The sequence below is a fragment of the Erpetoichthys calabaricus genome, chromosome 3 (assembly GCF_900747795.2).
Source record: "Erpetoichthys calabaricus chromosome 3, fErpCal1.3, whole genome shotgun sequence".
Taxonomy (NCBI): domain Eukaryota; kingdom Metazoa; phylum Chordata; class Cladistia; order Polypteriformes; family Polypteridae; genus Erpetoichthys; species Erpetoichthys calabaricus.
The window spans coordinates 271,806,559-271,828,041 of NC_041396.2; positions in this window are offsets into that span (position 1 = coordinate 271,806,559).

Below are 21,483 nucleotides of genomic sequence, written 5' to 3' on the forward strand. Positions count from 1 at the left end.
TGTTTAAAAATGTATGATATATTAAGCCGCATGTAACCAGTAAAAAACATGAAAGCGATAAATAATGAGGGATTAATGCCCACAATTCAATCAATATCCCTGTCATTAATTGCTTAATGAAATCATGCCAACCTATGAGTTAAAAAATGACCTTACATAGCAGCAGTGACCTAAATAGCATATCATTCTGTGTAAAGAATAATGATATAGTATAGTGATGTTGATTTCAATTATCTACGTAGCTCTGGTCTCATCTGTTAAGTTACAAGCCATGTTAGGATAAGATCATTCTACAGTAGCTTCTTTACTTTTGCTCCATTACTATTGTGCAGTATTGTAATGCACCACAGTCCAACTGAAATGTCTGGGCATAGTGGGATAAACGTGAATATCTTAGTTGCTATTTTAAGATGCCCCAACACTCTCATAAAGCTGTCCTCTTCTGAGAGCATTAACAGGTAAGACTTTTTTACATTAAAGACCTTATCAGTGATAGGAAAATAGACTTACATTGAGTGAAGTGCGGTTCAGCAGAGACTGCCCAGTAGTATTAACTGAAGCACCACCTCCCAGTTAGAATTTTGCTCATTTGCTTCACCAGGGTAAAAAAGGTGATGGTTTAGTGAGTATTTTCTCAAGCCAATTAACCTGTAAAGATGCCATTTGTGGTACTTTCACATATTTCAAGTATCTTGCTGTACTTATTCAAGGAGTATCACAGCCTCTCTTACTGACTATTTATTGACCTCCAAAATATAATGCATCTTTTATCAAAGGATTCTCAGACTTAGTATCTTATATATAAATGTCTACGCATGAAAGTGTGTGTGTCTGTCCGGCCCGGAAATGAGAGGTGGAGTCGGGGTAAAGGCTCTGCCTCTGAGGAAACAGAAAACTCGCTTAGCCACTAATAACACAAGCGAGGTGAGCACATCAGCAAAACGAAACCTCAGAAGAAAGACAAAGTCACTTAACATCGGCAAAACCGTATCCCTTTTACTTTTCCTCCTGCCGCTAATGCACAGCCTCCTAAGACAGAGACAGCTAGAGTAGTTCCTTTCAATCACCTGACATCTCTACCTTTCAATTTTTTTTTTCTGATGATTTCAATATTTTTTAGTCTAGTCTAGTCTATAATAATAACTAATTACAATTTCCATATTGATAACCAGTGTAGCATGTGGCTGGGGTCCTTCCACGTTGGAAGTATCATGGTAGCAAGCATGTCCAGAACATTACCTCCCCTGGAGTGCTAGGTGTCAGCCCCCCTGGGTTGCAGCGGTGCCTCGGGCTCCATTGGAGTTGGATACTGCCCTGCTGGGTTCCGTGGGCACTGCCAGGGGGTGCTGCAGCTGCTGCTGAGCCCTTATAGGCAGTTCTACCGCCACACCTGTAAGTGCAACCAGAAATAGGTCATCAAGCACCTGGAGCACTTCCAGGTGCATTATTAAAGGAGCCAGCAGACAGTACTCTGGGAGCCAGAGTCTGGAGAAGGGAGACAAAGCCTGCCGGGGGAAGCGGAGGAGAAAAAAGATGAAAAAGAAAAGAAGAAACGTATCGTGTTTAGGGGTGCTGTGCTTGTGCTTTTGGACTGTGCTAGACTTCAACCTGACACAGATAAGTGATAGGCACAAGTTCAAGGCACACACTTTTTATTTTTTTTTATTTTTACCTCGTGGGAAACGGGAGAAGGCATTTCCCACGAGGTAAAAAGAAAAAAATATTAAAACGTGTGTGCCTTGAACTTGTGTCCCACGCTTGTCTGTGTCAGGTTGAGGCGGTGGTGCCAGCCTGGTGGTCCACATCAGTTTGACCCTAAAGCAAGAGAATTTATTAACTTACAGCACTTTTTTAATCTCAGCAAGCATTTCAGCCAGCCTACACATAAGGGAGGACACAAGCTGGATTTAGTCATCTCAAAAGGATTAAAAGTTGACTTGAGGCAGGTTGTGGATATCCGTATGTCTGACTATTTCTGCGTTTTATTTGATGTAGAAATACCAGCAACTACAACTGATTAGGTGCATAGTGTTAAAAATGTGTTATTGTTAAGCATCTGCAGCTCCTAGGTTTCTATATTCTGAATAATTAGTCTGAATTTTGTGCTTGTCCTAGCACGGCCAGTAATGCTACCAGTATGTTGGAACATTTTAATACTAAGGTCAAAGCTACATGTAGTGTCTCCTGAAAAAAAAAACACACACACATGCAGTATCCCATGAATTACTGAAGGCACAGATATAAATGTATGAATACAACAAAGCATTGCATCTTGAAAGGCAGTGCTACTTTACAAAAATTATAAATGATAATGCTGGAAATCCAAGAGTTGTATTTTCAAATACTAATTGTCTTCTAAACCGTGTTCAGTCAATGAAATGGCTCCCGAAAACTTATAGTGTAACATGAGGCTTTTGCAGCATTATTTAAACATAAAATAAACAATATTAGCTATAATATTGTTTTATTGTTTAGGGGCGGAGTGGTGGCTCTGAGGCTAAGGATCTGCGCTGGTATCCAGAAGGTTGCCGGTTCGAATCCCTGTCACTGCCAAAAGAGATCCTACTCTGCTGGGCCCTTGAGCAAGACCCTTAACCTGGAATTGCTCCAGGGGCGCTGTACAATGGCTGACCCTGCGCTCTAACCCCAAGGGGTATGCGAAAACTAACAAATTTCTAATACGAGAAATCGTATAAGACGAAATAAAGAACAAAAAAAAAAAAAATATAGTACATCCCTCTAAAGTTAATCCTGTTGAACCCCAGCATGTCCTTTTCAGCAAACTAAACTCCTTCACTCATATAGGTCTACCTGAACTCAGTAGTATAATATCTCAGTTGAAACCGTCCACTCGTGGCCTTGACCAGTCCCAAATGGCTCTTTCACGTACTTGACATAATGTATTTGACATAGTAAACTCATCATTAGATACGGGGGTCTTCCCTGACTCTCTAAAGAATGCAGTAGTCAAACCCCCCCTAGACTCTTCTGTCTTTAATAACTTCAGGCCTATTTCTAACCTGCCCTTTTATGTGAAATTTTAGAAAGGGCTTTTTTTTCAGCAATTAAATGACTATTTAAATAAACATTTTATTCTTTAGAATATTCAGTCAGGCTTTAGAATAAATCACAGTACAGAAACTGCACTGGTTAAAGTAGTAAATAAGTTGTGGGATAATGCGGACAGAGGCCACATATCTGTTCTTGTTCTCTTAGACTTGAGTGCTGCATTTGACACCATAGACCACGGTACTCTAATAAATCACTTTAGTCAATGGCTGGGCCTCTGTGCCAGTGTCTTAATTTGGGTTCAGTCTTACTTAACAGAGAGAAAATTCTGTTAGTTGTGGTGATTGTAGTTCAAAGGTCGGTCCACGATAATGTATACAGTGTACCAAATGGATCTATTCTGGGCCCACTCTTATCTCCAATGTACCTGCTCCTACTAAGCCGGATTATGTGAACTACCAGAGCTACGCAGATGACACCCAGCTTTTCTTATCTATAGCGCCTGATTACCCAGACGCTCCGGGCTTTCTGGTCCTTTGTCTTATTTGTATTTCTCAATGGATGAGTAAAACATTTGTCAAGCTAAAGGAGGAAAAAGCATACATTTTAGTGTGCTTGGTGAAAATGGAAATAGTAAAGTTCTTAGAAATAAACCTGATCCCCTAGCATTAAAAGTCAAACCCCTAAACTTTAAATCACATATTAACCAGATTACTAGGACTGCATTTTTCCATTTAAGGAACATTACAAACATTAGACCAATGATAATGCTACAAAATGCTGAGAAATTAACTCACACTTTTGTTTTCAGTCGACTCGATTATTATAATGCACTCCTCATTGGACTACTAAAGAAAGACATCAATCAGTTGCAATTAGTGCAGAATGCAGCAGCAAGGATCTTAACTAGAAAACGAAAATCTGAGCACATCTCACCAGTTTTAGCGTTGTTACATTGGTTACTGGTGCCATTTAGAATTGACTTTAACTCTTTGAGGGCTGAATATTTTTTCCAAAAAACACAGCTTTTCTGACAAGCACACAAAGCAATGGTTTCACACAGAAATTAACATAAATTTCTGTTGCTGCGTGCTTTGGGCATGCTGGCTCCCAGGCTGTCTTCACGTGGTGGGGAACCGGGGTAGCAGTGGTGGTCTTACTGCATTGTTATCTGGTTTGTACCCCTTGTCACTGTAACCTGCAAACTTTGCCATAGTCACGTCAGCTACACAAACATGCTCAGCGCCACGATCAGTTGATGCAGGTACCTCACATTCATTTTCAATCAACTGAATCAAAATCGGAGTCTGAAAAGTCAAAGTCCAATTCAGCGATAATGTGCAAAACATCGTCCATGGAGTATTTTGCTTTACACATTTGCTTCGATCTCTCGCCAGATGTCGATGCCATTTTTGCCCGTTGTTCGCCCCTTTCTACTCTCATGAGCGCAGGGAATCTCGGTCAAACCAATGAATTTAACATTCCTTCGAGTAAAGAGGATCCATCTAAAATATAACGGTGGGTTTTGCCACCATTTACAGTTGATTACCCCTCCTTATGACAAAAGTCGACATTCGCCCCGAAAGATTTAAAATACTACTAATGGTATGTAAAGCCTTAAATAATCTTACTCCTTCCTATATTTTGGAGTGCATGTCCTCCTAAATTCCAAGTCATAACCTTAGATCTTCAAATGAGTGTCTGTTTTTAATTCCAAGAGCCAAACATAAAATAAGTGGTGAGGTGGCCTTTTGCTGTTATGCACGTAAAATCTGTAATACCGATAGAAATGCATTAGGCCAACAAGCACTTTTTTAATTGGGCATTTTCATAGCTACATTTTAGTTCTTCTCTTAATAAATGACATATGCATACAATTATTATACTCTTTACTGAATTTGTAATCATTATTAACTTCTACTTTTCTGTTTTTTTCCAGTTCTTCAGTGGTGACGTTCTGCTGCACCACCACTTGATCAAAATCCTGTGCAGCCGCCTGTGATGTTTGAATGAAAGTGGATATCCTAACTTTCCACGAGACCCGCTGCATCGGATCCCCTGAAACAAAGCCAAAAAAAAAAATATGGGACCACTAAATTATAAATTGTATGTTAGGGAGGATGCCCAGTGGAGTGTGTAGTCCCGGCCATCTGACTTCATCATCAGAATCATCTTTAGAGACTCATTTAAAGATTCTATGTGCAGTATGATGACTCTGTGTCTATTTTACAGAAGTGCATATTATTTATTTTTTAAGTTACCAGGGGTCTTTGCCCCCTACTCGCTTTGCTCTCCAACCCCCCATATCCGATACCCCTCTTAAACTGTGATAACAATGGGAAACAAATAACAGTTGTTTTGTTTTACCTCCTCTTTGCTCCATCAGCTGCTGGATTGCTGCTGCTGGATTGCTGCTGCTGCTTTGCTGCCTGACCTGCAATGTGGTTGTTGTTGTTGTTGTGGAAGGTACAACTTCTGGTCAGTCGGTATGGTGGCCCAATTTCCACAATGAAGACAGGAGAGAACACTCCAAGAAAATTCTGGAAATCTGACTACAGCAGAAGGAGGAGGAGGTTAGGAGCACACGCTGATACAGCGCATTGCCACACCCACCACACGACAAACCAACTCAGGATCCCAGATTAGGACCCAAGTGCATCCATGCAGCAGGTGACACCTCAGCACCACACTAGTTCAGATGGAATGAAACGATGTGAGGTTTTTTATGGTGGTTGGAGTGCAAATTCTGCCACCAACCCCCAGGTTTTTCCCTGCAGGCCGGACATAAAAGTGAGTGACCATGCAAGAAGTCAACTAGTAATGGAGGTCACCAAGAGAGCTCTGAGGACTCTGAAGGAGTTACAAGCTACATGGGATGAGATGAAAGAGACTGCAGGCAACAACTGTAGCATTACGGGAGTGTGCCAAAAAGTCAAAATCGGTATGGAATGGCCCATGCAACACTTCCATGCTGATTTCACTTTAGTGATAACGCTGGAAATCTTCACTTATAAATTTCTTTGAAGGTTGGATAAATTATGTATTTCAGAAATTACTCATGCAAAAATTTTTCAATTCAATAGACCTGGCCTAGTGACTAAACGAAACAGACTGCAGAAATCTCAGCAGATCTAAGCAATTTCTATGCTAGTTATTTTTGGACAAACGATAGGTCAAACTATTTTTGAAAGATATGTGAATAAGTTTTGGACCAGTAGGTCTGGGGCCTGTAACATGTCAGACGAATGTTTGAATGAGATTTTTTGTGGATGTTATTATTTTATGTATAATAATAATTCTTTACATTTATATTCTTACTACTCAAAGCGCTTTTTCACAGTGAGTGGGGAGCCACTTCAACCCCCACTAATGTGTAGTATCCACCTGGATGATGAGACGGCAGCCATTTTTGCACCAGTATGTTTACCACACATTAGCTTGTAGGTGGTGAAGTGGTGAGAGAGAGAGCCAGTTAGAGACAGGGAATGATTGGAGGCCAGAATGACTAGACTGATGTTGGGCAATTAATCCAGGACATCGGGATACACACTTCTCTTTATGAAGGATGTCTGAGGATCTTTTATGTCCACAGAGAGTCAGGACCTCGGTTTTATGTCTCATCTGAAATAAGCAGCGATATTTTCACTGCGCTGGGGCATTGGTATCCACATTCAGACCACAAGGTAGGTGCCCCCTGCTGACCTTACCAACACCTCTTCCAGCAGCAACCCACGCTTTTTCTTGGTTGGTCTCCCATCCAAGTACTGGCCGGGCCTGAACATGCTTAGCTTCAGGTGGAGGACCTCTTCTGAGGTGCATGTGATGCGGCTGCTAGAAAGCATTGATCTTATTGTTCAGAGCGGATATTTCAGAAACTGCTTTCTCTAGATTTTTGTATCTTTGCTCGGTTGCAGTTATCTAGGATCTCTACACTAAGCACAAAATGCATAATTGTCAAATGAAAATTGTAATTTCAATGCTAATTCACAATGGTTTAAACATGGTAGAAACAGAATCTGGATTTAACTTGCTAGCAAATTTTTCACCCCATCAGCAAACATCTGATGTCATGTAGATGAAGGTTGTGGAGTCTGATGAGGCTAAAATTGAGCTTTTAAGCCACCAGACTAAATGCTCTGTTGCACATTATTAAAACAACATCCCCACCATAAAGCACAGTGGTGGCCGCATCATGATATGGGGATGCTTCTCTGCAGCAGGCCTCATAAGATTTGTAAGGGTAGCAGTTAAAATGAATACAGAAAAGTCCTGGAGGAAAACCTAATGCAGTCTATGAGAAACCTGTGACTTGTTCCTTGTGGGAGCAACTATTCTCACCCATGTCCCCAGATGCAATTCTGAGACTGGCATGGAGTTTAATGCCACCTCAGCACCAGCAGCCAGTTATGCTTTGGGATGGTGCTTGGGTTCAGTCACTTGCCCGTCCTTTCATGTGCTGTTTTTTTCCCCTCATTTTCATCTTTTATTATTAATGCTAATTGGGCTGCGATGAGATGGAGCAGGAAAATTAAAGAGAAAATGGAGCTTTCATTCCACTTCTTCCAATTCAACACGGTGTTTAGTAGCCTCCATGAAAGCCTCCCAGTAGTTTAGTGAGGAAATTTTGCTCTTGCTTAGGGTTTTATTCTACATTTATTGTTTGAACCTTGTGTGCCACTTTCTGCCTGTATTTTGAACGATGCTTTTTTTGGACTGTAGCCACCTGTTTTGTTATCTTACCTGATCATCATGGTTGGCCTGGGTCTGCAGTGACATTGTGGCACACCACCTGCTAAGCATGGCAGGCAAGTAAGTGCCCCACTTTCTAGCCTTGCAGCTCTGTCATGTTTCCTGTCCTATCATTATTTATTTATTTTTTTCTCATTTTTGTTTGTAGTAGTAGGGTGTTGTACCATGTTAGCCATAATGAGTGCAATGAGAAGTCAAGCCAAATTACACCTTTTATTGGTTAACTGAACAGATTGCAATATGCAAGAGTGTGAGGCAACTCATTAGAGGTTGCCTGAAGAAGGGGCCTGAGTATTGCAATCTGTTCAGTTAGCCAATAGAAGGTGTCATTTGGCTTGACTTCTCATTGTCATTTTTGTTTATAGTAAAGTATTATTTTACATGTATTTTTGTGATTATTTAGTTTTTGTTAATGTTGTTCTGTGTATTTCTTGATAGTTATGCCACAAGGCAAGATAAGATAAGATAGCTTTTTGTTAATCCCAGAAGGAAAATGTAAGTGTTCCAGCAGTTCACAGCAAAATTAAACAAGTACATCTCTTATATATATTCCTCTTCTGGTTCGTCCTGCTTTCACTTCAAAACCGGTCCCACCCACACGCAGCCGACACGGCATTTCTCGATTCATATTCTCGTCTTCCATGTCATGCACTATACTGGCCTGCTGAGTGTAATATATCCAACAAGTACTCGAGGTGCTGCCACAACGGTAAAGTAGCTTTACCACCTTTGCAGAAGCCACCTGTGTCTTTACAACAGCTTCTTACACAGCAAACATCAGAAGCTAAAAATTATCATGAACACATTTGAGAATACAACTCTTCTCTAGCGTTTGCTTCCATGGGTGCACAAATAACTCAACCTCCTGGCCACGGACCATACTGTTTTAAAATACATGGGCAAATTTATCACCAAATCTCTCCACTATACGCTAACACTTCTACCTCCCAGGATATGGACAGTTGTATGTTTTTGACACAGCGCAAGCTACTGAAGTGCACTTACAAAATAAAGCAAATTCTGCATGCAGCGAAAATGTACTTCTCCAGCTAGATTCCATGCTCAGAACCATGAACCCCTTCGCTAAATCATACAAACACATGCATGAAATCGCTCAGTCCAATCCAACAGCATCTGTACGAATGGTTTTCAAGGAAAACCCTAGGCAGGATTTACGACGATACAATGTCCCAACATTGCAGCGATTTTCGTCAGAGAAGACGGCAAACCGCCTGCCGAAAGGGACATTTGCATCTATCCCATAGGCAACTCCTGTAAACAGATTTCCACGCTCAGTATGAATTGCGATGCTATGGTTTACCCACTTTTATTACCCACTTTTATTCCCTTACGGAGACATTGGCTGGCACAAAGATTTACAACATGTTCCCGATAAAAGAACCTCCAAGGGAACAAGGCTTCCTCAATGCCAATTTTACGTGTACAGATTAGCAATGAGGAATACATTTAGTATTCTGCACTCCAGCGGCAAACTATTCCAACAGTACATCGTAGATGCGTATGTTAAAACAGAGGGCGCGCGTCTCAATTATCTCAGATTACATCAACAAGATCTGCGCGTGGAACAATACAATGTTTGAATACAGATGCACTGCAAGCAAACGCTGAAAATAACAACGTACGTGTAGGCAAAATTATCATATTACCGTCCTCATTTCCAGGAAGTCCAAGATACATGCAACAAAACTATCAGGATGCCATGGCCATAGAACGTAAATTCGGAAAGCCTGATTTATTTATCACTTTCACATGTAATCCTACTTGGCCGGAAATTCTACATGCACACTGTGTCTTTCAAGAAGTATTTATTTCTACTTGATTTCTGAATTCCTTTCTCACCGTTTTCCGTTCCTATTCTTACACCGCCGTATGCTACGTTGGGCATCGGCTAGTATAGAATAAATAACTAAAACACTTAAAAAATGTATAAGATGTGTCACATATGGGTGTCGGAGGACTCCTCTTAGGGCTGGGAAGAGGTATGTAATAACCCACCGAGATGAGAGGAGGGGCCATCACTGATTTTGTCCCGTTTTTTCCTTCCCTCTCAGCTCTGAGAAGCTGCATAGTAAGGGCACTTAACCCCGCCTCTTCTGGAGTTTCGCTATAAAAGAAGCGCCTATTAAGAAAGAGGCGTATTTTGCTGGAAGACCCGAACGATCTGCACAGCAGAGCATGTGACTCTCGTAATCCTTAAAGAAGGAGGAATCCCTGATCGGGAACAGTGTTCATTGGCACGTTTTTTTCTTTACTTTTTATTTTTTGTTTCTTTTGTCTCACGACGATTAAAAGGGACGATTGGCGGTTGGCGTCACAAAATTTTGACTGTTTCCAGTCTGTCTTTCCACTGCCCGACCACAGATGAAACATAAGATAAATAAAAACATAAAATATGAAAAATATTGATGTATTACCAATCCCCAGTAATAAATACAGTGTAGTATCATAGTACTATAATATATGTAATAAATGTGATACATATGATGACCAGTAACCATGGATAGAGTGTAAAGTGATGAATAAAGCACTAGTGATTACACAGTCTGGTATCCCATACGTACAATCCATGAAATAATCCAGTAAAGGATACATGAATTAAAACCCAGAGCTTTATAGTCTGACAGAAACAGGAAGAAAAGACCTGCAAAAACATTCCCTCCTGCAGCAGGGGAGTAGCAGTCTGCTGCTCATTGCACTCTTTTGGCTCTGCAGCAATTTATGGAGTGGATGTGATGGGATCTTCATAATTAATGACACCTTTGCCAGCATCCTCATCTCTACTATCACCTCCATAGTGTCCAGTGTCACCCCAAGGACTGAAACTCAACAGCATAAAAGATGGCACTCAAAATCACAGACTCACAGTTCTGTGTGCTCTCTTATGTTCTTTGCAAGTGGAACCCTCCAAGGGGCGGAGTCATGCTGATGTCACTGCAGAAGCTCCTCCCCCAGCCTTTACATTTTCAAGTCCATCAGCAGTTCATTGATTGTTTTTTAAAGAGTGCCATCTGTCAGTATTTTTTGTTCTGCTTTCTGGATTTTCTGCTTTTGTTTTTGGGTAACAGTTTTTGAATTTTCGATTAGGATTTATTTCCGTGGGTGACCTTGTTTGGCAGACATTTTTGCTTTTGATTCATTTTTGCCTTTTTGCTATTTAGTTATTTAAAAAAAATATAGAGATTCTTTGTTGGGTTTGTCTTTCAAGTTAGATGTTTGATGGCTTCCTTTCTTTTGAAGTGCATTTTTGGGAAATTTAAAGTACTCATTTCTGGGGCTGTTTTAGCAGAATCCTGCCTGTGGATTTTGGGGTCAGACTGCCTGGGGTGTGGACTATCTCTAGACGGACAAGTGAAGATTCTGCCATGGATTGTTAGTCTTTTGATAAACCATCTTCCCTTTTTTTGCTATTAGTTGTTCACTTGATCACAACAGGTTCGGCTTCCTCGCCATAGAAGATGATGTCAGCAAAGTGCCCTGAGCAAGCTGATGGCGCATAACAAACAGTTCAACATCGATAGGTGAGTGTGGCCCGAGAAACAAAGAGGTCAGATTATAGAGAAAGGGAGACGGGCGGTGACATTAGTAATAAAAGGGGACGGATGAGTGGGCCACCTGAAAGGCACCGAGGGTTCAACAACTATGCATTGTGGCCTAAATGGATTGCAGGGTTTACTAATTGTTTGTGTTCTCTCTGTGATCATTCTTTTCTTGTCATCATTTTGCTTAATAAAACCCATATGTTTTTATTTTCCTTTTTCTTCTATTTGTTATTGTGTTTGTAGAGGGCTGCCAGGAGGGTCACCCACTTATCCAACTGAAGGACGCCTGATTGGAGGCTCATATCCGAAGCACTTACAAACAGTCCTGGCTGAGCATAAGCAAGTGCACATGCAGACAGTGCCAATCTGGAGTGGAGAGTGGGATGAAAACAGGGAGTCTGCAGAACACCCCCCAGAAATGGGGGGAACATGTAGATTCCACACAGACCAGGCCTGAATTTGAGCCTGGATCTCTAGATTCATGAGGCGGCAGTGCTAGCCACCGTGTCACCCTTATGTATCTTTTATCTCATTCGTGTTGCAGCACAGTGACTTGCTCAGAGTTTGGCGGCGTTACTGTGAAATTCCAATATCGACTGATCAGCGACCCTTGAGCAGGGCAACAAGTTTTGAGGCTGGGCCTCCGGCGTCTGCATTTGTCAAATTGTTTTATTTTGTTTTCCAGCCCTTTAGAGTGAAGGCAGCCCTATCGGCCTGCATGTTTATTTCTAAAGCGTTCCAGCTTCTCTGTCTCTGTTTGGAACTATCTCTACCTTGGGGTGCTGACAGAGATAGACAAACAGATAAACGCACATTTGCACAGTTATAAAGTCATTAGACAGCCATATGAGAAACAAATGTGGTTGCTGGCGTTTGCCAATTATTTTTGTTTTTCCAGTAAATTGGAGCCAGTTGCTTCTCAGAGATGAGACGAGCATGCTTGTGGGAGGCGCGTCCTTTGACTGTCACTTCTTTCCATTAGTAAAGTATTAATGTAAGCAAGGAAAGAATCGGTGAGTTCTGTGGAAAGCAAATGGAAATAAAGCAACACGGGCTGAACTGTCACCCCAACCCTACTGTCAGGTCTTTACTTAATGCAGCCCTTTACCCTTCCCTGGCTCTTGAACAACTCCACCACTCAGAAAGGCCAGAATGAAGGTGAAGAGGAAGGTGCTGAGAAAGCATTGGGGCCTCACAGGCATTTGGGTTACACAACATAAAGGGGGCCCTTTTGATATTGGATTATTGTGACCCAAAGGAAAACTGTGACAGAGACTCTATTCTCATATGGCAGTTAACCCTATTGCACAAAAGCAGAGCACAGATACAATACAATACTATTTATTTTTGTATAGCCCAAAATCATACAGGAAGTGCTGCAGTGGGCTTTAACAGGCCCTGCCTCTTGACAGCCCCCCAGCCTTGAATCTCTAAGAAGACAAGGAAAAACTCCCAAAAAAACCTTGTAGGGAAAAAATGGAAGAAACCTCGGGAAAGGCAGTTGAAAGAGAGACCCCTTCCCAGGTAGGTTGGGCGTGCAGTGGGTGTCAGAAGAAGGGGGTCAATACAATACAATACAATACACAGAATAGAACAAATCCTCAATACAGTATAAAAATAAAAATTTTACAAGTATGGACCAGAATTTAACAGTAGATGATATCACATAATAAGATATGGATAATTTTAGACTCCTGGAGACCTCATCCATCAAGCTGCCTCCCCCATTTGGCCATTCCACGGCTGAAACAGCGCTGGGCCAGCCAATCCGATGAAAGGACCCCTCTTTCCCACGATTCCTGCGATCCTCCATCAGAGATGACTTTACCTTAGGCAGCCAAAACAACTTGACAGGTGAGCCGTGGCACCAAGTGCCACATTTGAGTACCGAGAAGAGAAACAGAATAGGTGAGGGTTAGTATCCAATTCTAACTATCATGTTACTTATGTTTTAGTGCTAATGATTAACAACAGAGATGCAGTCTGCACAGTTAATCAGCAGCTCTAGTCAAGATATGCTAAACTGAAGTAGTGAGTCTTCAGCCGGGATTTAAAAGCTGAGACCGAAGGGGCATCTCTTATAGTAGCAATGTCGTCCAAAAGTTAGGGGGGTCCTTAACTCACACAAGGAGCAGTATTGGAGGTCATTAGCAATGACTCAAGAGAGGCAAAATGGAGCCAGGGAGCCTGTTCACTGGGGCCATCCATCCATCCATCCATCCATCCATCCATCCATCAGGTGTCAGCATCGGAAACAAGGCAGAAAGCACCCCTGGATGGACTCCTAATGCGTGAATTACTTGGAGTCACTAATCAACCTTACCTGAAAATGGAGAATCCAGGAAAATTCCAGTTGGACACAAGGAAGACATTCAGACTTCACTTGTACAGAGACTGGGCCCAGCCTCCTGGAACCATCAAGTAGCAACTCAAACCACTGTGTCACCATGCCACCCAATGGAAACTATAGTTTAAAGCAGGAGTGTCCAAACTTTTTTTCACTGGGGGCAACATACAGAGAAATATACGAAGGGCTGGGCCACCCACTAGAGGTGAGCTATATTGCCTCACCTCCTGTGTATTAAGCTAGCAAAATCAATCACATATAGGTAAATTATGCTTTATGATTGAATATGCTTAAAGAAAAAACAGCATCACAGCTCTCCATTAATGGGCTTTCATTTATTGTATTTCAAAGTGCTCTCATCACATGCAATCGAGTAAAAATCAAAACCACAAGCTTTGCCTGACACTTGATATTTTAAGTTAGCTGACAAATCTTCAATTCGCCGCACAACTGCATTAATGGACAAGTGAATTCCTGCATTTCCTCTGGGCACATTATTCCTGCAACTTTAGTGAGGCACTGTTTTATGAAGTCACCATCTCTGAAAGGTTTCCTGTGACGGGCAGTGAGTTGCATTACTTTGTAACTGGCTAATGTGGCATTTTCTTGTCTTTTGTTAGCACAGAAAAAATACTGTTGTAGAGCTAGCAGACTAGCTGCCATTTGCTTAACTTTCTGTTCTCGCTCGGCACCAGCGTAGGAGGTGTAGGTCGGATGTTTGGTTTCGTAGTGTCGACACACATTATACTCTTTCATCACTGCAATAGTTTCATTGCAAATCACAATAGACAAACTTGCCTTTGACTTCTAGGAAGAAATATTCATTTTCCCACTGTGTCTGAAATTTTCTGCACTCACTTGCTATTGTGCGTTTCTTTGGTTCTGCCATTTTTGGTCACCCATAGCAAAATTGTTCTTTGGTTGCGCTTCTTTGTGAAGTCGCTACCTTGATCTAAACAGTAGCTCAGCCTTGTGTTAAACCTAAGAAGTACAATACAGTGAAGAACAAGTTTCGTGTGTGGGCCATATCTCATTATATTTTTAGAATTTGCTGCAGTCCAATTAAAAATGGACTATGGGCCGCAGTTGGCCCGTGGGCCTTAGTTTGGACACCCCTGGTTTAAAGTAAACCATTTATATTGAAACTAGCTGTCCCCTACAGCTCCACCTGCAGAGTACTGAAACAGGACAAACTTTAACAATTAATACAAAAAAAATGTAATAATTTGTATTGAGAAGAATTCATATTGATAGCTTTCTTATCCGAGGGCCTCTTGATATACAATATTTTGGGTTTTGCTATCAGGGGCGAGAATGTAGCTCTGATCTCTTTGCCAAAAATGTAAAAAGTTGCAAGGTATCTCTGGCCAAGCGGAAGGTAGGTATGGTCCAACGTCAAACGTCGCCACTGTATCTTATCGGGTACAGTTCTAACTAGAGAGCGTCCCCCATGTGAGGAGAAGAGCACGTGGCCGTGATATCTCGGTCAATGAGCAGCTACCCTCTAAAACACACGTAGCTGTGATATCTCTCTCAAAGGCGTCAACTGTTACTCTTTAACAATCTCTATAGATGATAATGTCTACTGAACAAACAGGTATCGCTAGCTAAGCGGAGGCAAGGTACGCTCCAACACGTGGCACGAGGTAGACCAACTTGAACTGAGGCCGGCACGTGAGTGAGGATGGTCCTGCTTGGCTCCCTCTTATGTAGCAGGTAATTGCTCGTCTGAGTTTCGCTCTAATCGGTGCTCCTCTCAAGACAACGTCACCTTCCTGCAGTTCAAGTTTTTATGTCCCTGGGACCAGAAGGAGAAGGACATTCTTCTGACCTTAATGTTGGTTGCCCTCACTGGGTGTGTTTTCTGGGCTATGAAAAAAACTGCTAGCAAGAGCGCCTCATCTCGGCAGGGAGTGGAACTGCTTAACTCGTCTGAGGTTGACATGTATGATTCCATATCAGAACAAAGACATAGCAGCACTGGAGAAAGTCTGGAGAAGAAGGACTAAGCTGATTCCTGGACTGAGAGCTATGAGCTATGAGGAAAGATTGATGATGTTTAAGCAAATAGAGGTTAAGAAGTGATAAGATTGGTATGTTTAAAATTCTGCAAGGAATTATTATTATGGATAAAATAAATTCTTCAACAAGTACATTGGAACACAGCTGAAAATTGGTTATGGGAAATTTTGCACATATACTGTATTAATAAGCATTGTTGTAAGTATGTTACAAAGAATTATAGATACAGGGCTTAAATGTCCAAGTAGTGTAGTGGAGAGTAGGACTTTAGGGACCTTCAAATCTCAACTTCATTCTGTTTTGGGCAGTCCTGGTGAATAAGATGGGTGAGCATGTTTGGCTGAATGGTCTGTTCTCATTTGTTTGCATTTTCAACTAATGATTTCTATTTTTTACTTACAAACAAAGTGATCTACGGTAGTTTTGCTGGTGTGGCAGATTGCTGGGGTCCTTACCTGGCAGGGATGTCTGGAAAGACCGGAAGTGGACATTAAAAGCTTCCAGGACACGAGAGGGCAACCGCCCTGGACTATAAAAGGACTACGGGAAAAGAGGGAAAAGGATTTATCTCATTGGGACCCATGGCCACCGCCAGGGGGCGCTTTCAGACTCGTGGAACCTGGAAACAGATACTTCCGCCACACCCGGCAAGATGGCGGAGGAACCTGCCACGGACGCCCGGAGTGCTTCCGTGGCAAAGGGTAGCACTTCCACCACACCAGGAAGTGCTGCCGGAAGATCGTCATTAGTCACCTGGAGCACATCCGGGCGGGAATAAAAGGCGCCACCTTCCGACAGTCGAGGAGCTTGGGTCAGGAGTGGGAGTGGGACAAAGCTCCCATGAGGAGAGCAGAGATAGAAAGAAGTTCATTGTGGAGAGTATTGCTGAGTGCTTTGTGTGGTGTTTGGAACTGAAACTTGTGTATAATGATGCTTAATAAACGTGTGAGTTTTATAAAGATGTGGTCTCCAACTGGTGGTGTCTGGGAAAGTCTCACACTGGAGATAACTACACAGCCACCATCGCTAACACTGAGGCACAGTACAGTATGTATCTAGTCACCATTTTCAATCACGTTCTTGTTTTTGCCTGTATAGTATGTGTCTCAAAGTGTCAGTTAGTATGTGGAGACTGAAATGTCAGTCTAGTGGTAGTAAAGGAGATGAGGGTAATAAGAGAAAGAGAGGTTGGGAGCATAACACTGATAGTGTGTCGCTGCACCCACCAAATGACAGATCACCAGGACTGGGACCCAAGTGCACCTCAGCACCACACTGGACAGTGTGAGGTTTTTCACGGTGGCTGGAGTGGCAATCCTGTTACCAACCTCCAAGTTATCTCTGTAAGTTGGAGGACCTGCTTGAATGGGTTGGATGCAGATTAACGTCATACCCAGGATGGACGGTAATAGGAAAAGGAAAATAATAAAACTAAAAGAAAAAATAGATATCTAAACCATAAAGAAATCAATGAAAAATAAGGCTATATGGCTAATGATGAGTGAAATAATTCATGCAAAATTGAATTTTAAGTGAAACTTGGCCTATCACATCACAAAAAAATGACAAAACAAGTGGCATTTCACTTCCAACAACAAGAAGAGGCAGAATGGTGGCATAGTGGTAGCACTGCTCCCTCATAGTATGGAGGCCAGGGTTCACCTCTCAGGATCTCCCTGCATGGAGTTTGTATGTTCTCTCCAAGTCTGCATGGGTTTCCGCCCACTGTCCAAAGACATGCAGGTTAAGTAAATTGGTGTGTGTGTGAGTGTGATGGACTGCCACCCTGTCCTGGGTTTGGTCCTGCCGTGCACTCTAGGGTTAGATAATGACATGACACAAGAAGACAGAGGATTATCTCCTGTTTGGATGTGTTTACAAACATTCATTTTGCTTGTCATTTAGTATTTAAATAAAGATCTCTAGTGAGAAGTAAAATCACCGGATTCATTGACTGTCACATTTAGGTATTTTGTTTGGTAGTACGACACCCACTTTTCCATTTATGATGACAATCTCGGCGATTGCAATCCTAAAGATGCAGCAGAGACAGAAAACAAACTTGAAGCTCCACTGCACTTGGGCAGTGCATAGGCTGCCACCAGAAACTTTACACATGGAGACATTTTGCTGTGGGGAAAACACAGTACAATGTAGTCTAATGTGCCTTCATTGTGGACAAAAATCCAACACGTGGCATTATTTTAAAAAATACAGTGCACTCCTCTGTGGGGATTTTAACTGAGGGGCATAAAGAGAATCGTGTTTCCTGGTGTGCTCTGCCATCCATGCATTAGACAACTGCAGAAAAGAGAGTGTGAACAAAGCTTTAAGAAGCAGTATTCCTTGTTTTCTACCCTCAGAAACTTTTAAAAACCTCCAAAAACTTTTTCAATTTCACAATTGCACGTTCGCCAGCAAAAAGAATTCTAGCCAGATTGTGACTTGTACGATTTTTAAGGTCAAAGGTCTTGCAAAATATCATGCGAGGTGCTGTACCATTATGAAAAACTCTAGGATGTATAAGGTTGACATGGTGTGCATGGCCTTGGTTCAGACGTGTGGTTTTTAATTGTGGTTTTTGATTGAAAGTAGTGAAATGCTGCTCCAGTCATTTTTATTAATACATATTGTGAAAGAAGTCACCCTCAGACACACAAAAAGATTTGGGGCAGCCACCCATATATTGTACCTAAATACAAAGGTTAATTGAATCTGCACAGATGTGCTCAGGACGAGTTCTCAACATGAACTGATGAGTAGTGGCAAAGATGGCAGCTTTAAAGGCCATCAAAGGAAGTGATGTCATCTATGTCTGAACCGGAAGTGACATCACTCTTGGGGCTGGAATGGAAATGACATCACTCTTGGGGCCGGAACTGGAAGTGACATCTTTCTTGGGCCAGAAACCGGAACCTTATGTCATTATTGGCGCCAGAACTGGAAGTGATGTCTTGTATGAGAAATCAGGCAGGTTTTCCCATTTTCTTCTGCAAAGAAAATAGAGAGAGATTTAGTGCACCCTGCCGCCCCCTGGCCTGGCGTGAATTGCCTTCGTTCGGTCCACTCAGCTTCCTCCTACTCACAAGTGTGTGACAATATAAAATGTTTTTTCTCCAAAATCAGTAATATCTCATTATGTATTTGTGCCAGTTTTTCACCTACAGGATGTTTATCAGCTCAAGTTTTGACTTAAATACAAAAAAAGGTTGTGAACGTCTGCTTGAATGGAACTCGCTTGTAACCCAAGGCCCGTCTGTAGCTTGAAGCTTGCCAGGCACCTTGACTAGCGGCCTCGCAATCTGATGGAATGTGAACAGTTAATAATTATTAAAATTCACATCACAAGATTACAAGATGATCAAAAGAAAAGAGAAAAGACACCTGCACTCCTACTCCTTTGAAGCCTGCAACTGTGCCCCCAGATGTGTGTTTTGTGCGTGATCTATTATGGAGGCATTTCAGAGAGGGAGAATATTTACTGCGATATATGCTTTAAAAAAAATAACAAATATATGGCATTTCAGTAATGTGACCTTGGTGACAAAAACTTTGCTTTTTACTTTTAGAGTTCTATTCATTCTTAGGGCCAGGATATACTTGACAGTAAGCGATTTGTACACTTGCAGACCATGCTGTTACGCAAGCCATATACTGACTATACTAATGTAAGTACGTTATGTAAATCTGGATGATTCCACCAGGTGCCAATGCAAGAAATCATCACGGTGAGAAGACAATGTCCAGTTTCACTGTGTTATAAGTTGAGGGAAGAAAGATGTTCAAAATAAAAAAGAAGCATCTGAAAGTGCACACATCGCATAACTTTTAGGGGAGGCTTATACTTCATGCTCAGAACGCACATGCCACGCCACGCGTTCACAGTGTTCTTTTCATGCACCCTCTGAGCATGTCCTCAGAAATTAATGCACCACGTGCGCAAGTTGTAGTACCAGCAAAAATATGGGTGGCATGCATGTGCAAGTTTTGGTACGTGATATCGGCGTCATTGTTTACTATCAACATGTGATGGCAGGCTTGCAGCTCCAACAGGATCGATCTGCGTTCTTGGATGTTTGATGAATGGTTCGATGTGGTGAAGCAAATCCTCAAACTTAAATGCTGACATGTGAATTTATTCATGGTGCTTTTCTTCATCCATTTCTCGCATAGGCGATACAAATGTCACATATTCCCCATCATTATATGTTTAAAGGTCTCACATACTGCCTCGACATTTTGTGTCGCTGTTGCCATCTTTTTTTTCGCACCTTTGCAACAGCATCAGAATGACGATAATTTTTATTTTTGACATCTTTCTTCCTTCAACTCACAACACAGAGAAACTTGACATTGTTTTCTCCCTGTGATGACTTCTTGCACTGACCCCTGCTGGAGTCCTCCAGATTTACTTAAAGTAGGTGCGCAGATATAGACGGTACGCTGCTTGTGTAGCAGCAGCGTCCTCAAGCTCATGCATCACATAGTGTTAAGTATATCCATGGCCTTAAGTACATCCCGACCCTAAATTTCTGACGACATGCTCAGAGGATGCATCAAAAGGATGCTGGGAATGTGTCACAGCCATGATAAGCACAAGAAAGTGTTTTGAGTGTTAAGTGTAAAACCAGACTTAAGCATCAAAATGTACAGCTCTAAACTCTAGCCCACACGGAACTCACTTAATGTTGTGCTGTGTTGTTTTGATTACATTTTTTTAAATTATTAATATTTGTGTTCTGAATATGATTTACCATTTTTTATTTTTTTCCATTATTCTTGTGATATCATTATATTGCCAATTTTTTGGTGGAGGTGCTACCCTTTATGTGCAGTACTTTTTAGGACTGCCTCCATATTGTTCACGGGAAACAATGGCCGTTGTGGCCCTCCTGTATTAATCGTAGGGCTTATGAAACTCAAAAAGGACTTAACCCTAAAATATCAGCTTCAAATCTCTAGTGAATCAGAGAAATAAAAGGTAAACCTATAAAATCCTAACTAACTCTGGCCACCAAAATCAAGAAGCATACAAAGAGAAGGGGAAACAGAAGAAGGAGCAGAGTGACAACATGGTCTCCACAAATCAGTGTGGCTGAGTTCAAGGAGCAGAGCAACAATGCAGTCACTACAAATCAGTTGTGTTGAGCTCTTGGACCTGAGTAACAACATAGCCAGCGCAATTCAATGTGGTCAGACTCTCTGTTCCTAATGTATCATCCATTTTTTTGAATTTTGCAAAGATTTTGCTTAGTATTGAGGCAGACCACTGAGATCCTTTGAAGGATGGTGTACAATACCCCAAGAGACCTTCTGTTGTGAATTTTTAAAAGCTGAAAGTTAATTTCTTTATTTATTTTTGGGTACATTCATATTGTAAGAAAGAGAAAAAATGAAATAATAAATCTTTAGGGGAACCATGTAAGCTAACCCCACATCTATATATATAAAATCCCTTTGTGCGTCCAGGTGTCCGTGTGTGGGTGTCTTCTGCTGAAGTGCGCATGCGCAGGGCACGGTGTGATGTGCGATATTACTGTCAGAGAAAGTTAGAGGCGTTTTACGGAAATACAAACCAGTATTACTGCAAGAGTAAATTAAAGGTACACAATACAGTGACTCATATTACAGCCACATACAAGCCAGTATTACTGTCAGAGGAGATTAAAGGCATATTACCGACACGCACGCCTGTATTACCGCCAGAGAAAATTAAGGTATATTACGGACGTATATTACAGACGTGCAAGCCAGCAGACGTACAAGACGGTATCCTTCAATAAGGGCGCGCACAGG